Below are 19385 nucleotides of genomic sequence, written 5' to 3' on the forward strand. Positions count from 1 at the left end.
ATCCCCCTGCACATTACTGCACTATTTCAAGCTGCCCAGCACCTATTTCCTTCAATAAAAACAAATAACCTTCTCTGTCAGGAATCAGAGCAACCCTTAAGTTTTGGACTGAAGGGGTCCACGCAGGATGGGCTGTAATTGCAGCACAGAAGTCTAACCCCCAATCCTGCACACACACACTCAAAGATCCCTATTTTATAGTGTGTTGGACTTGTGTATGTGTACGTTTTTCACTCAGCCTATCGCTCCTCTTGGCTTTGCCGCTGATTTCATGCACTGCTCGGACTCTACTCAGCAATCAGCCAAAGGCTGTGGAGCAGCAGCTGAAGGACATTTTTAATTGGAAGGATGCTGCGAAACAAGGATGGCACATTCACAAAATTCACAAGGAAAGCCGCCAAGCTGCTGTAATGCATGGGATTCAGATCTGCGCATATAAATATATATCTTAGTGAAAATCAGGATGTGCTGAGCGCTTCAAAATTTGCGATCATTCAGAGATATTCTCCATCCATTTTTTTTAGAAGTGAGTATAGGTTTACAGGCTTCCTATTAAAAAATGTTAGCCTTTTTAAAAAATGTGGTTTTGGATTTTTCCCTGCAGTACAGAGTAAAGGAAGTCGTGGCCTAATGGTTAGAGGGTTGGACTCCCGATCAAAGGGTTGTGAGTTCTAGTCTCGGGCCGGATGGAATTGTGGGTGGGGGTAGTGCATGGACAGCTCTCTCTCCACCTTCAATACCACGACTTAGGTGCCCTTGAGCAAGGCACTGAACCCCCAACTGCTCCCCGGGCGCCGCAGCATAAATGGCTGCCCCCTGCTCTGGGTGTGTGCTCACAGTGTGTGTGTGTGTTCAATGCTCTGTGTGTGTGCATTTCGGATGGGTTAAATGCAGAACACAAATTCTGAGTATGGTTCACCACCATACTTGGCTGAATGTCACTTCACTTAAATCACAATTGGCATGTGCAGTATAGAGCTGCTCGAAACAAGTGTTTTTTTTTTTTTAATCTTTTGTTTTCTACAATGAATTATATGTAAATATTTTAATCCAGTTTTATTTTTTGTGTGTGTGTTGTCAGAAACCACTGCAAACGATTTGGTGCATAAGTGAACTGTCCATATAAATCACCCTGAATTGTGAATATCTCCAAACCTTTTTGCAAACCTACCTGACCGATTAGATTAAAAAAGTGATTAATTCATGAATCTGGCATCATTAGAAAACACACATGATTTGATTGGTGAAATATTATTAGTACAAAGAATTCTCAGGTCGATATATTTCAATCCCATTAACATAAGGATTTAACAGTTATATTTTACTGGGGCTCAGCAGTATTTCAGGGGTGCTCCTGCCCCATTAAAAAGGGTCTAGCAATACCCCTGGTTACTAGATTAACTTTGAAAACAGCATCTATTGAGAATGCTGCACTGACGCCAGTTTCACTTGCTACTCTAGATATGTACATCCTCTATTTTTGCAGTAGGCATTTGTTTACTAAAACTGGCTCCATTTCCTGTAATAAAGGCCATAATGGTAAATTTGACTGGATGGTTATTGAGTCAGTGAGATAAAAGAACAGCCGTCACTGCCATTATATTTTGATTTTAAATGCATACTATTAGAGCAACCAAGAAAGCCAATTTCTCTGACTTTTGTTAGGTATATATCTGCAAACTTTGTGTGTTATATAGAAACAGAAAGAATGCATTCACTTTGCCATGATTTTACTATCAAATGCACTATTCCCTCTATTCCCCTCCTCTTTCAGCTCTATATCTCCATCTCTTCCTCCTTTTCGGCTCATTTTTAATGGCAAATGAATGAGACAAATGGCCCCTCTTTGCTGCCAACACTCGGGGCCCGGATCAATTTGAGGCCTAGTAGTAATTAACTCTTTGCTAAACTTACACCATTGATTTCCATTTAATGCTGAGCACCATGCTCTAAATGAAGACCGATACCTGGATGCAAGAGTGGAGGACACTGTAGGGTGGTGAGTTGTGAGGACTTGGGGATCTGACAAATTGGGCCCCCTTTAATTGGCAGTATAGCAGGCTTAGCAGGGCCTGGTTGGAGAGAAAGACCCAGCTGGGGACTAATTGGGGTGGGTTGTGTGCACTGGAGGGGACCCTGTCATTGTCTTTAGTTTGTTCCTCTATTACTCCACAGGGACCAGCTTGCCCAGCAACTGTAGTGATTCCTTATAGTCTTGGTGGAGCGATCATGTGACCAGGCAGCAGATTGTAATCAACAGCCATGTCTGTCGGTTTTCTCACTTATCTGTCCCGATCTGTATATCCATCTTTGCGTAGCAGAGCCGGGCAAGTTATTAAATACTTGTGGGCGTTAATGAATAGGATGCTTTCTCAGGCCTTGCTAAGCTTTTGTATTATGGCAGTCTGTCAAAAGCTTCCTTTGTTTGCACTTTCTAATTGAATCTGTACAAACACGATCCGCCTTCCGAATGGAGGCAACCGTTCGCCACACAGAGGCAGTGCAGATGGAGCTGTTCTCGAAGTTGGAGAACGTCAAATCTCATTTGGACAGAGGGCTGCTGACGGAGAACAGAAGGCAGATGAAGCGCTTCCACAGCGGCGGTTACATTCTGTCTTTTCCCGTCTCCTCTTCCTATTTCATTTATTCCTGACTTTGATACATTCTTCAGAAGCATTAAGGGTTTAGTCTCAGATCAGTTTACCATCCCGCCGCCATCTATCAGGAAAATAGATGAAATTTAGCTTTTGAGGCTATTGTTAGCGTGATTCTCTCTGTTCTAATGGTTTGCCTGTGGCTTGATGGCTCTTGTCTGAAACAGTTATCCATTGTTCTTTGGCCTGGTGGGGTGCTCAATGTCTCACTTAAACTGCTGACACTTGCCAGCCATTGAACTTGACTTTAAATTTAGGGAAATCCAATTGGAGACTAATACACCATAATAGGCTGATCAATACTAATTATGGGGCCGCCACATCGAACAAAAGATATCACTCTGGGCTCACATACACGTATGTGTGTGTTAACTTAGAGGATCTGCATGTGTGAGTGTGTGTTTTATGTGAACTATGACATGGTCACCGGCGGCGCCAGGGGGGGTCTTGGGGGGTCTCAAGACCCTGCCAAAAAATGCCTTGACCCCCATTTGACCCCCCAGCCTCTTCCTGATTAAAAAATATATAAATTCGGGATAAAGATCCAAAAATGTTTCTCTTCAAACTACGAAGAACAATAATAAATAATAATTATTTCGACATTTATTCATACACTGAACCGAGAACCGTTTCTGTCGGACGCGTCCGATTCGAGAACCGATGAGCTGATGATAACTGCGCATGTGTGATTCAGCGTGAAGCAGATTGACACAGAGCGCATCTGAACCGAACTGATTCTTTTGGTGATTGATTCTGAACTGATTCTTTGCTAATGTTATAAGCGCGGGTAAACCAAAGGCTTGAATGAAGGGCAATCATCGCCAATGACGGCATTACATCGAGCGCAAAAGAACCGGTGAACCATTTTTTTTTCAGCTGGTTTATTTGATCGAATTGTCCGAAAGAACCGGTTCACTTGAGCACCTGCTCCATTGCCCCTTAAGTGCCCTTTTGTCAAAGCAAAATTTCCTCTTTTTTTTTTTTTTGTAATAACATAAACTTTTGTGAATGCCTGCCCACGCCCAATCATAATATTAGTACAATTTATTAATAATAATTTAGCCGTAAATAAAATGACCAACATGATGACAGTTCACCTGACTACGACCTCATCCAACTGGGAAGATTCCTCATGCTGCACGCGCATTTTTTAATTGCTAGAGGATATTTTCAACATCGTGGCAGCTGGTAAGTGGCGTTTCATTCTCTGCGAAGTGATTTTGGTGTTTATTTACTTATTATTATTTTACAAGAACGATGTGATGTGAGAACATGCAGATACGTTGTTTATATTACTGTGTGTAGCCTGTAGTGTAGAAGTAACACTAGCGTGCTGTTTGAGGGAGAACAGTTTCACAGGCATCGAGGGGTCTGGTCTTTTTTATGTTATTTGAATAAACTTTTATTATATTACAGTACTTATTTATTTTTAACACGTAAAAATAATTATCACAACACTGGTAAGGCTTATTCAGATTTTCTCATTCTCTGAATTATCATTATAAAAATAAAAACAATTCAGAAATGAATTAAAATATAATTATATTTTAAATGTGATGCAAATATTTTTTCTACAATAGCAACAGTGTTTACAACAGCAAGACCACTTTAGCCTGTAAACTCAATAATATCTATCTGGAAATAAATGTAAAAATATCAATGTCAATAAAAATGCATAATATACCTGACATGAAAGTGCAGTGTGAAGGATATGAATTACAAATGTAGCCTGTCATTTGTTTACATTGCAAAGGTGTTTTTGTTGTTTAGTAGCAGAAACATGCAGTTATTAGCCATGTCCACTGTATTTTTTGTTGGTTTTCATGAGACCCCCCTTGAAAAGACCAGGACCCCCCATTGCCCCCCCAATCAAAATTGTCTGGAGCCGCCACTGGACATGGTAGTCATGTTTCAGTGCTATGTTTGATATCTAAGTTTGCTTTATTTAATGAAACATTTCCAGTTTTGTTTTCTTCTTATTTATAATTATTGTTATTAACTGCAGTATCAAATTTTATTGGGATCCATATATTTCTAAGTGTACAGTAGCTGAATTGTCCAAATACTGAATTTCTACATGTTTGTTATGTAGAATGAATCCAACTTTTGTCCAGTTCCAGTGTCAGATTGGGTGAGGGTAGGCCTGGGACATGTGCTGCATAAATTAACATTTTCCGTTTGCTCTTTCACCCTGTAGCATACAAGTACATGCTTGTGTGTGTGTTTTCTGTGCATACACATTCTGTAATTGCATTAAGAGAATGACGCACTTCATTGTAATTGTCAGCGAATGGTGCACTAGTGTGGTAATGTGAGAGGACAGAGGGACATCAATGAGACATCGTTCATAAAACCCAGCTCAATGAGACAGAGCCTGTCTGGAATGTCACGTGCGCTGACACAAACTGCCTGAGTGTGTTTGAAGCCCGACTGGCATCCACTCATTGTGACATGACTTTTATGAGAAAGAGATAGACATGACCGGACAGAGGGGGAGAGAAAGTGAAAGTAAGATAGCACCGGGAGATGGAGATAAAAATTGATAAAGTAGAAAGGAGAGGAAGTCGGACAGAGCTGATGAGTTAAACCTTATATTCTGTTTAGATTGACTGACATGTTTTATATTTGGGCTCCCAATTAAAAAATAAATAAATAAATAAATTTTACTAAATATAGCATCTTCTACGGTCACAGGGACAGAAAGTGGGTGAAAAATGGGTGACTGAAATTAAAGTATCTTGGTTGGCTTACAGATATCATTTTTAAGTTGTTTTTACAGACTTAAGCATAACTAAATGAAATAATTAACTTAATAACGTAAATCAGGGAATCACTTTATATTATGTGTTTTTAAAATAAGAATTCATTCAATTAAAGTATTCTAGATGTTTATTTTATACCTTTATTTACTTAAAAAAGTTTTTTTTTTAAACATGTCTTAACATTTACTTGAAATTTTGTAAAGTAAAAATAAAATACTATTTTAAAATTGATTTGTGTACTTGGTAGAAAATAATTTACACACACCTCAATTACACACACCTCAATTATATATATATATATATATATATATATATATATATATATATATATATATATATATATATATATATATATATATATATATATATATATATAATTCACATACACCGTTTTCTACATGCAAAATGTCAATTTATATCTTCTACAAAATGTACTGTTTAAAATGTAATACACACAACTAAGCATGTACCAAATCTTATAATTAGAACATCTTATTAATTAATATTACTCAGTACTTAAAAAATATTGAAATAATAATAAAATAGTTTTAAATTTAAAATGTTATGTTTTTTGCTTATTTCAAATTTTTAAACATTCACATTATAAATCCATCTACTATGTACATATTTATTGTGCATATGTGTATATGTATGTAGATATATTACTTTAAAAATGTATTCAAGTTGAAAAATAATGTGTGTACTTATTTACTGAAATTACACCCAAAATATAACACTACACCCCTGATGTCATGAACAGAACTTAATTTGTGTTTAACCTGGCCTATTTTAACTCTCTTATTCTTTCTTTAACTCAGTCTGATTGTATGATTTTGATGGTGCCTTTGAGACTATCAACCCTCATGTCATTTTGATCACCCATATATTGCGACTTCTAATCATATCGTGGCTTAAAATGATAATGGTCCTACAGTCCATAAAAAACTGCTTTATATTTCATAAATATTAATTCATACTACGGATGTGTCTGGGGTATACAGACAATAATGACCTAAGTAGCTAAATAAAACGCTTTATTAGTTTACGATCACTTTCTCTAGATTGAGAAGAGTGCACAGGCATATCTCATATGTATGATTTTATACGTGTGAGCTGTAAATCCACTGATGTCATGCATTATCTTAATGGCATTGTTTCCACACATTCAGTCAGGATGCGTGAAACACAATGGTGTGGGCAGCGCACCTCCGTTCCCCTCCCCCAAATCCCCCCTTATTCGTTTTTCTTCGGCGTTTTGCCTTCTTTGCTCATATTTCTATGCCCCTGCACTATCTTGGACAGTCTCTCTCGCTCCCTCTCTCATCATTTTAATAGTGGACCTCAGAGCGGTTGCCATGTCAACCAGCCAGCATATTACTATGGCAACGGGTCTGTGAGGCGAGCCTGCTGATTAGGGAGCGATATCTAGTGTAGCCTGGCCAACAGTGAGGTGCAAAGCGAGAAAGAGAGAGAGAAAGGAGGTAAAGGTGTTGGGGGGGCACTGTGTGTGTATGTGTGTCATCTTGAAGTATGTAAGGCTTTCTATAATTAGAACTGGGTGGACATTTTTACCAGCCCAGATCAGATCTGTATAAAGCCACAGCCACAAATATGCGGCTCGCTGTTTTATTTCCCACAGCAGGACATGTTTAGTTAGTGGTGTTGACCTGGGGCACTCAAGTTAATTGTCTTTTTGTCTTTCGATTTCTTTGTCTGCCTAATACTTCCTTCATGCATCTCAACATGCATCCGGTTTGTTTTCTATTTCTATGCACTTTATTTCTCTTCACGTCTCGTTGTGCGTAATTTCTGCTCGATGTGTTCACAACGTGCATTCATAATTATAGTCTTAAGTGAACATTTTTTTTTTTCACTGTATGAGAAAAACTAGATCTTTTTTGGTGTTAGTACAAAATATATTAGGCTAACTTAAACTTTTTAGTGTCCTTATTACATGTTATTACTATAGTAATAACAGTAAATTACGTGCAAATTACCATACACCAATACCTACAATAAGTACACATTGATAATTAATAGTACACAGTACTTGTATGTATGTAAATGTATGATTACACTTGATTAAGGGCAGCTTAAAAGTGTAGCCAATTATTATTATAGGTATATACTATTATTAATATAAAATTATCTCTTTATACTGCTTAACAAAGAAAGTTTTAGTGTTTGTACAAATAACATTATTAAAAAATATTATAAATATATTATTATTATTTATTACAATTTCATGTATTCCCATTGTAATTTTTGAGAAATGAAAAAAGAACTTTTTAGATAAAAAAGTAGTAATTTTCTACATTTTTTTTAAAAAAAACTTAATTAACAAGCCTAATGTTACTGTCAGTAATCACAATTACAATAATTTAATTTTAATAGTTTGATTAGTTTTTTTTTTTACTTTGAAAAATCTTTTTTACACTGGTTTTGCATAACTAGTCTTGAAAAAAAAAACATTAATAGATGCTAAAATCAGATTTAAAGCTATATATTTTCACACAAGCTACACATTGGATTAAACATGCAATTTGGAATTAGAAAGTCTGAAATGCTATTTTTATTTTAAAATCTGTTACAGTAATCTTTGTTTCATTTTCTTTCTTTTTTATTCTTTTTTTTTATATAATGGTTTTGCATAGCAGGTCTTGTGAAGATCATTACACTCTCCCCATTAGTAGCTAAAATCATATTTGAGGAGCTCAGTGGTTCCTGTGCGGAGGGTCCGTTGGTTGATCTGGTTGCTCACGTCTTTGTGGAAAAAGGAAGGGGGTCATAAACGAGCATCACCAACAGCTATGGCATTAATGAACAGTACACGGGGCTGTACAAAGTTGTCTCACCCCTCATGCACCTACCAGGGCCCCCAGACCTTCCTGATCTATCAGAAAAACTAATTGCAGAATCTAATTAGGGAGAGAAGGAGAGAGACTGACCCGTGCAGCTCATTTAGGACAGTAATTACGCCTTATTTATTATTCACCTCACAGCTAAATAAGACTCTGACATTTCAATAACAAAAAGATGGAGCATTTAAAGCAAAAATTGTCTGTGCTAATTGCCCATTTACAGATGAGAAACAGGATGTTGTTACTTGCATTCAAACCCAGTTTGTACCGGTGGCAGGCGACGCTGTTCTGATGTTGATACAGAAGATGAACACAGAGAATGAGGTTGCACCGAGCTCGCAGACGAGGCTGACCCTCATCACATCCGACCATTATTTTTTAGCGGCGCTGCATTTATTAGGGAGTCTGATTTTTAATGGCAATCTTTTTCTCTGTTGTGTCAGGTCTTTACAGAGAGCGGCTCTTCCTCCTGGCCTCCGCCGGCCGCCTCTTGAACCTCTTCGTGACACATTAGGTCACCACTTTGTTATGAGCCTATATGTGGCCCGCTGCCAGAATGGGATCAAAAAATTACTAATGATAGCATTCAGAAAATGGCCGGCGTGAAGGATGCTGTGGGATATTTATGAGATTTTTATGGCCGTTTATTATTATTTTTTTACAGTTAACCTCCTCCAGCCCTAGCCCCCTTTGTACAGTACATTACAACGTTTTATCTTCCATTTCTCTAAAACTCCTGTTCTGCTCTGATCGTTTTGCTAAATCCCAACGCAGCAGACCCCCCCCCCCCCATCCGAAATGCTCATTAGGGTAGTGTGCATCTACTGGTGTCATTGGCTGCACTGGAGGTGGAGGAATATCACATAATTATGAAGTTAAGATGGCATTACGCTCATCAGGAATTATGGATGAGTCTCTAGGCGCTGGACAGTGTCGACTCACTACAGGCCCAGCATAGGGAGGATGGTGCTGAAAGCAGATGTTTGGGTCACAGGTAGAAAGGTCACCTAGAAGTACAGTATCTCATCACTCAGAACTCACACCCATTGCTCACATCACCAGCCTTAACCTACACACACACTTACACAGATATCACCAGTCACAGCTGACACTTGTGTCCCTCCATCCACCACCATATTTGCTCACTCTACTACATGCACGGATGGACATCTCTGATGGAAACACTATAATCTGAATTTTTATTGTCAAAATCTGGTGTGTAGCTAGATAGCAATACTGCCTGCATCATGGAATAACTTCTGACATGAAGACTATTCCTTAATTTCAGTGGACAGTCAAATAATACGATACCTCATTGTGGTTAACTTAATCCAAAATGTTCTAAATAATAAAAAATAAATAAATATAATATAAATATAACAAAAATAATAATAAATAAATAAAAAATCTTGAATAATATTAAGTAAATAGTGTCTTTTATTGAGTACCGAAAAGAAGCAATAATAATCTAGTTCATTGTAGTTATTTTATCCAGTATTTTTATATATTTATCCACAGTAGTGTTGTTGAGATTACGAAAATTAACCATGGTTTTAATACAAATAAACATGGTTAATATATTTCAATCATGTTAATTAATTTAGCTACACTAACCAAAGTTTAACCGTGTTTAATTGTGAATGCTAAACTACTTTGTTTGGCGTTCCAAAAGAGGATGATATCCGCTTCATCATGCCTGGAGCTGATCCGTGCTTAAATACATCAACTTTGCACCGTGGATCGCTGGATCCAGCCCGGGGTCATCACATGTGGTTGCCGCAAGATTAACGGACGCTCCTTTGTAGAATTTGCGGCCAAGCCGTTCTCAAGCCCACCCACTTCTGCTCACTCAAGTCAGCCTCCGCTCACTCTGTGTTTGACGCTATTTCGTTGAGAAAACGAAACTACTTTGTTTGGCCTTCCAAAAGAGGACACGACTAGAATTAATGTTTATATCACATTTACAATGGGGTTTTATGTTTATGTCTCATCGCTCCGGTCAGACGGGATCACAATATGTTAAGGGGCGTTACATTTCCATCACACGCTTGAGGTATTTGGCCAATGACAATGCACTGGATAGCCAGCCAATCACAGCACACCTCGCTTTTCACAGCACACCTCGCTTTTTAATCTGTAAAAATCTACGCGTTTCAGAAGGCAGGCCATAGAAGAGAAACAATATTGTACAGTATTTGGAAAATAATGCATTGCTTTAACCTTAAACCACATAAACAAATTTTATGACACCAAATACACAACATAATGTTCTTATTAGAAGCATCATTTGACCCCTTTAATTGCCAATAGTTTTAGTAAAGAGTTATGTTGTGACACTATGGAGAATTATATATATATATATATATATATATATATATATATATATATATATATATATATATATATATATATATATATATATATATATATATATATATATTCAGTACAGACCAAAAGTTTGGACACACCTTCTCATTCAAAGAGTTTTCTTTATTTTCATGACTATGAAAATTGTAGAGTCACACTGAAGGCATGAAGTGATATTTGACCAAGAAGGAGACTGATGGGGTGCTGCCCCAGATGACCTGGCCTCCACAGTCACCGGACCTGAACCCAATCGAGATGGTTTAGGGGTGAGCTGGACCGCAGACAGAAGGTAAAAGGGCCAACAAGTGCTAAGCATCTCTCGAGGAACTCCTTCAAGACTGTTGGAAGACCATTTCAGGTGACTACCTCTTGAAGCTCATCAAGAGAATGCCAAGAGTGTGCAAAGCAGTAATCAAAGCAAAAGGTGGCTACTTTGAAGAACCTACAATATGACAGATTTTCAGTTGTTTCACACTTTTTTGTTATGTATATAATTCCATATATAATTCCACATGTGTTAATTCATAGTTTTGATGCCTTCAGTGTGAATCTACAATTTTCATAGTCATGAAAGTAAAGAAAACTCTTTGAATGAGAAGGTGTGTCCAAACTTATTAATTTATAGTATATTTGATAACTTTTTTTATAATTACACACACATACACAAATAATAAGCAGTGAACTTTTCAGAAATACTAAAATACTATTTCAATTATATTAAAAAGAGGTTTTATTTTCAAGGTTTCCATTATTTTTATTTATGGATTTTCTGTGTATAACCTCTTATTTGCTGAAATAACCCCGTTAAAGACTGCCTGAATGACTCATTATAAATTGAAGAATTAACCTGTCAGGTTTTTAAATCACATAACTATTGACGGTTTGGCATTTAGATATATAATGTTGTTTATGTGTAATGAGGACTTTTGGACAAGTTAGCTTGTTATGTAGTTCAGCTTGACTCTCACGTTATCATTAGATAGATGGGCTCCTATGAGACTGCCAAAAGGGAAGAAAGGAAAGGAAAGGAAAGGAAAAGAAAAGAAAGGAGAGGAATGAATTGCAGTCGTCATCCAGCGCATTTAGAGTGTTCGCCTCTTCCTGCCCACTCGAGACCTAAACCCAGAACTTACAGTGTGCCAGTGCAGTAAATTAGAAGTGCAGGTCCAATTAGAACAGATTCACACACACACACACACACACACACACACACACACACACACACACACACAAACACACAAACACAAAATACATAATGCAATGCCAGTAGCAGTTGCCAGCATCTTAATGCACACTAATCTTTCTGACATTTACCTGCTAATATATCTAGATTCAATAAGTCAAGTGGCGACAGACAGTTTTCCAGAGAACTAGAAATCAACTGTCAATATTTGACTCATTATGCACAAGATATATTTGTGCTAATGTGTGAGGTGAGGGTGTACATCTGTGTGTTTTTCTGTTCCACCAGAATTAACATTAGATATAAATTAACATATTTGTCATGATGTTCACCCATTATGGGTCAATGATGTGTAAGTATGTCCATGATGAGGATAGTATATATATATATTCCAACTACTTAATAAAATATTTGTGAATTTATTTATTTATTTATTACTACTTTCTTCTTTAAGATATCAAGACAGTTATATCATTCTTACATTTTTTTACTATGCCCCCCAAAAATAAGCAATTGGAGTTACATTTTTTTATGAAAAAACTAATATTAATAATAATGAGGGTTATGTCATTGACTCTAATACACATTTATTCACACATGCATATAGACACATGGACACTTCAACAGAGAGAGTGATTTAGTCGTTGACCTTGTGGATGCAAAAAAGAGAGTTGAAGCCCGGTGACCCATATAGACTGGAGAAGTTGTTTTGGGGGGTTTCGCTCTCTTTTCCCCCTCCCTTCATCCCTCCTTTCCTGTCTGGCTCGGCTCCCTCTCGCTTTCTACTCCACTTATCAGCTGAAATAAGTGCCATCATCAGAGACTGGGATTGATGGCAATCCCAGCATGCACCCTGCTACATTATTTAAACCTGGAGTGGACATCAAGATTTTAGCTTTTGTCTTCTAGTCTTCAGCTGTCAGAGGTCTCAGATCTGTGATTCCTGTTGTGTCATTTAACCAACCTCCAGCGTGGAGCGGCACAAAGAAGTCCGACAATTTGACAGATTTGAGCTCAACCGCTGAATCTCAGTAGCCCAGTCCCAAAGAAACTGGATTTTGGCTTCACAGCCATCTGAATGAACACAACGTTCCGAAACCTTATGCTCAGACCGAGAGAAAGTGAAAAAGAGAGCAAGCTCTTCACCTCAGGGCTGTGGGGGAAGAGTTTCAACAATGTCTCCCCTGGGGGGTGATATTTTATAGTTTGTGTCCATCAGTGGCTTGGCCCGGGGCGCTGGGGTTGACAGTAAGTGCTCTCAACACTGCTGACACTGATTCATCTGAGCTACGACATACATGAGACGAGGGGAGGGGGGGTGAAAGAGGACAAACAAGACAAAAAAAAGAAGAGAAGAGAAGGGTGTCGGGACGACATCTTACAACCCTGCATGCACGACACAGACTTCATCCGCAAGACCTTTGTGTTTGTGCATTTGTTGGTCAGCCTGCCCGGTTTGAGAGCAGATCCTCCAATCTAACGTGGCATTTCAATTTCTCCTTCACTCCACCTGCCCCGTTCCCCTGCTTCTACATTTATATAGAAGAGGAAGACAGCAAGGATACGCATACTAAGCAATCAAAATGTCACCTCTTCTTGACAGTCCTTTTTTTCTCCCCATACAGAACACCTGCTCATTTTTTTCTTGTCAGCAGAAGGTAATTTACTGTATTTTGATTCGGCCCAGTAGCTGGAGTACATGATGGGTCTGCACCGAAACCCCCACCATCCCGCACACACGCGTTCCAGACGGCCTCTTCGGCTCGAGCGGAGGCACCCCACCCAGAGCCACATCTCCATCTGAGGCTGTTAAATGTGATAAGCGTGGAGTGTGGCACAGGGGCCTCTGATTAATAAAAGATGGGGCTGCTCCGAGCTCCCAGGGGGATGTCCTTTCTGAACCGACCCGCCCCGCGCGCGCACAGACGCTCCACACAATGCCTCTTGCACCCACACAATAGACAGGAAATGGGGAGCAAGAAGCAATCATGGAAATATAACATTTAAAATGTCTGCGTCCTGTGCCCTTCACAATTAGCACATGTGCATTAGTATGGACAGCGATTCGCCTTTTGAAAAGCCCAAAATATGACTAATATATTCACCGATACATATGTGAGACAGGAAGTCTGATACCCTGCTGTTTTAAGAGCACAAAAAGCACATTTTTATTTTGATATATTCAGATTTTGAATGTGCGCGCTGATGCAGTAATGTTTTTTTATTGTAGATCTATACCGAAGAAAGGGACATTACATCCTTTTGCATAATTATATGTGAATGTGTGAATAACCCGGACGCTTCCGTGCAGAGAAGCTGCGTGGAACCATGTCACCTCTTCACTCGTTGATATGGCTTTGTTACCAACAGACGCTTTGTCCTTATTCTCCTCATGTTTACAAGAAAAGACAGCATAACCCGCGTTGCCCATGGAGACAAGAGACATCCCCTTTTCTCCCTTCCTTCTTGGCACTTTAATGTCTCAAATTTAGATGATGCGTCATCTTTATTTTTGGTTTCAACTGTGGGTTAAATTATAGACACAAAAATCTAATCATGAGGACACACATGTCTAATCTGTTTTGCAAAATTGCATAGCTGTTCCTCAAATAACACAGCATAAACCTAAACAGACACACACTCACACACACAAATCCTCATCATACCAGTACCTCAGTCAGGTAGCTTGTAGTTTTTCTCTTTAAGAGTCTTGAATCTGTGCAGTTGCTGCGTTTCTGCAGAAGCTGCGTTTATCTTTTCATAACCACGCCCCCACTGCGGGACCAGACAATGGCAGGACGTTTCTAATTTTCTGCTGGATAATGGCCTTCATGCTAAAATGAAATAGGGCAGAGGTCAGTTTTGCTGGATGTGATTTCTGGGTACATGAACCTTTCCCTTTTCATAAATGCAATGCTTTAATTTGATTTCACTGAGTATTGTCTTTTCAGAATGGGAGCTGAGAAAATAGCTCATGCTTTGAATGAATTTTCATGTGACATCATTATAAATTCAGGTTTACGAGCAGCATTTTGGAATTGTATGTCAACCTTCGGGTTTATTTACTTATTCTGTAATGAGTGCATCCAGTTACGATGCAGCTGTGTATGTGCGCTTCTGATATTCATGTGTCTGTGTCTCTTTTGACCTCATCAGCGAGCTCCACCCACTTGCCTCAGCTGAAATAGATTGATATAGGCGGCACATGAATATGTAAGCATTATGCACATTGACTTGAACTTGGTTTTGACCTTTGATTCCAGAAACAATAGACATATACATACATGAGCCATCAGCTCCACTCTGGACAATTGAGGTGCATAAGATCTTTTGATAAATTGTTATCATTATTATTATTATTTTTCCCTGACAGCAATTCAGTACTATGTATATACACCCACTAAATAAATACATATCAAACAAATCAGCAAACTATGGTATATACTAGCAAAAACAAATGGCAGTTACTCTCAATAAAAATAATTTTTGGTTCTAATGGATATTATTGGCAAAATGTAATTATGATATGTGTAAAATCTAATGGAATTCTATACTCTTTGACAAAATCTAAGATCTAAGATCTATGCCTAATCTAACCATAAAACGGAGTAGAAATTCCTTGTGACATCTGAGGGGTGTTATTGACAAATATGTAATTCCAATTACATCTAAATAAATCTAATAAAATAATGTTAGAATTAAATAGTTAAATCTAATGAAATAATGTTAAATCCAATAAAACACATAATTCATTCGATAATTATGGCAATTATTGGCAATACTTGTCAAAATGCAATCAATCAGATGGCAAAATCTAATGCTCATTATTGGTAAAAGAAAAAGTATATATATATATATATATATATATATATATATATATATATATATATATATATATATATATATATATATATATATATATATATACTGTCAATTCTAGGAAATCAATCAATAAATAAATAAATAATCTGTGGAGAAATAGTGGAGAAAATTTCATGACAAATTCTAAAATCTAACAATAGTGATTGTAATAATCTTTTTGTAAAACTGAGTAGAAAATCTAAGAATATATCTAATGTCTAATATCTAATGGATATTTTTGGCAAAAATCTAATGGCAATTATGTGTAAAATGTAATGGAATTAATGTAAAAAAATAAAAATAAAAAATAAAAAAAACAACTGAAAATCTTGAAAAAATCCACTCGCAGCTCTCTTACTGGTTCCTTTAATCATAAACCAGAATGGAAATATTAAAAGAATCTAAAAGCAATTCTTCTCAAGTGGCACACTTCATACAAGCACTGTATTTATGTGTTTGACATTTCATCCTGCTCCATATTCTCATCTACATTTCAGTCCATATCTGTGCTGGCGTGTGACTCCATTTCCCAGAGAGCAGCACAGGAGAGGAGGTGGGGTTGCCATGCTCTCTTATAAATTGCTGCCCTGGAAGGTCATTGCTCACAGTCATGTGAGAGGCCAGTGTGGCCCCTTGGGCCCTATGACAAAAAGGGCTGCAGTGCTGAGGTGTGTGTCAGGGGTGTTTTTCCACAAAGCATTCTATAAAAGTGCAACCGCTCCGTGTTTGCCCTTTCCTCCCTGTACGCACGCACTGCTCAGCCAACAGGCCCCTAAAGAGCTTTTAAGAAATGCTGAGACGACACACAAGCCGGCCCTGCTAGCAACTCTAGTAATTCTCTTTCTCCCTCTTTCTTTCACTTTTCTGTCCCACGCTCCCTCGCTTGTGCTGAATCACGGCGGGCTGGGATCGTGACAGAGGGGAGAGCAGGAAAGGCGGTGTTGTTTGGGGCCTGAAGCTAATTATGGAGCATTAGAGCAGTGCTAAATAAATGTGTAGGGTTGCTAATTGCATACTAGTGAAAACAATAACTCTACAACAGATGCCCAAGGGCACAGGGGGAAGAGAGGCTCTGGGAATAAAGGGCCTTGGCACGGGGCCATCGGCGCCCCATCCTCCAACCCTCCTGCTACCTCACCAATGATCTGTGCCAGCACTAGTGCTGAGAAACACATGCAATCTGGCATCGGCATTTAGCAGTCAAGCTGTTTGTGCACATGCATATGTCTTTCTGAGTGTGCGAGAGAGTTCCCATGATTCTGATGCTGATGCTGCACATGCAAACAGCAGCAATCTGTCCCTGCCACCTTCACACATCACTGCATTAATAAACATGAATTAGTAATAGCACAATTAGACCAGGCACGGGCGCATCGGTTTGTGCAGAAGATGTGAAAGCACAATCTCGCGCTTCTGAGAAGCTCTGTCACTCATATCCCAGAAAATTAATAATACTGTCGCAATGCATCTGTTTCTTTTATGTCTCACACGTCTTTCTTTGTATTTCTGTATCTCTTTGTGTTTGTGTTCTAGGTTTGGATCCGCTCTGTGACAGGAGACGGTGTTTGAACGGTGCACACTACTGGATCTCCGGTGGCCTGCCGGTATGTACGCCCACTCTCGCGCAGATTTCCCAGCAGCACCTGAGTGAATGAGGCTAACATGAGTCTTTACACCCGCTTAGACCACACACAGGACATGAGTGACAGCATCCCATCACAACTTCATGTGTCAAATCCAAACCAGACATCCAATCACACTCCATTCTACAAAAAAGAAAATGACAGGGAATCTGAAAAACATACTTACATGCAAACTTACAGTGACCTACCAGGTCTTTACCAGTGTTTAGATAAGATTAGCCTATCTCTCACTGCCAGAAATGCTGATATGAGTAGCAAACATACGAGTCTGAACTGTTACAGCTGGTATGTGCTTAACACACACACAGGTGGACTGCAGACTCCCTGTCTCAGGTCCAAGCCAACGCTAACTCAGTAGGACTTACGCACGCACATTGCAAAGGAATCTCCTTGTAATGCAGTCGTAATGTAGTGCTAACTTACTGGCAGACAGACACTGCCACAGGCTCTTATTAATCATTTTACTCACACACAGTTCTACACTCACATGTGTGCATATATACTGTATTGTGGCCCACTGACATATTTGTCTGTTGCAGCACTAGCCTAAGAAAGTTGTTTTATTTCATATTCTGCCTTTTACTTGTTTCTTGCAACCTGTTCCCCTTTTTATTCCATCATTTGTCCATTGTTGTTATTTTTTCCTCTACAGATTGTGGCATTAGAATAGAATGCTAATAATCCAGACTCATTGGAGCCATTTCCGTTGTGTACTAATTGCCATAATTTATTAACTTAAGGTTTCCTGACCAGTTAATTCTGCTTTTTGTTTCTCATTCTCCACAAATATGTAATGCGCTCCTTAATATAGAAGGACAAGATTTGCTGATCGTTTTAAAGAATGATGTCATTCAAATATATATATATATATATTATGAAAAATAGAGTTTGCATTGAATATTTATTTTCTTTTCCTAACTAAAAAGTATAGGTACTGTATCAGTCTTCCCTAAAAAATACATAAAAAAATACTGTATGCCCCAAAATAAAATTGCACAATAATATATTTTATTTGCTGTAGCACATCTATCATTGAAAGATGTCAGTGGATGATACCCAAAACATAAATTTGAGTCTAAATTTCAGATATGAATGTTTAGATGTGTATAAATAAAGTGTTTTGGTATTCTGAGCCACAGCACACCTCATTTTCCCTAACGTACCACCTACTGCAATGAATCAAGTCTTGAGTAACATAAATTTGCGAATAACCTGTGGTTTGTCTGTGTAACCATTTAAAGGTACCTGTATAAACTGAAAAGGAGGTATTTAGCAAAACATCCAAGCTCTTTCCTCTATACAATAAAACTGGATGGGGACCAGGCCTAACACTTTTCATTCACTTTCATTGACTGGAGAAAAGCAGTTTGGACCTTCTGCTAGAAAACCCTTCTAGGATGTCATATGGGTTTGGAACAACTTGGTCTATTTTAGATCCAAGTTTCAGATGCTAGTTGGCAACCAAGCTGTACGCAGAGCTGTACGCCTTGAATTTGTGTGTTAAAGTGTACATTTTCATTACACAAAGGTATTCAACACAAGTAGAATACAGGGCTTCATTCTCTTGGATTTAGATTGTGGTGCTGATAGGTGATCAGTGGTCTGACATCCTGAATCAATTCCTTTCGTTATGGCCTGCAGACCAGGCCTGATCCTCAAGCAGCCCTGAGCACATCAGTTGAACACAAACCACAGTGCTGGGGAAATACACTTTGGTCTGGATCAATACAGGCCTCCCTTGGGCTCTTGTGCCTGATCCCCCCTGGTGTGTTTTTGACTGAGTGGCAAGACAGGCCTGATTTTCTAAACAGCCTTGGCTTCATCCATTGTTCTCCATTATAGGACCAGCAGCTCTTCTGTTTATTATCCAGACTTTTTTCCAAAAAGTGGCAAAACAGTCAGTAGAAAGTTGAAAGTGTCTGTACTCCAATGTCGAGGAACTGATACACCTCCAACGATTAAATATCCCATTTTTGAATGTTCCACCATGATCCACTGGCACACAGTTGGGGTTTACGGAAAGATCATGCACCAAAATCTTCAAAGTAGACCTT

Source organism: Carassius auratus, chromosome 32 (genome assembly GCF_003368295.1).
Source record: "Carassius auratus strain Wakin chromosome 32, ASM336829v1, whole genome shotgun sequence".
Classification (NCBI taxonomy): Eukaryota; Metazoa; Chordata; class Actinopteri; order Cypriniformes; family Cyprinidae; genus Carassius; species Carassius auratus.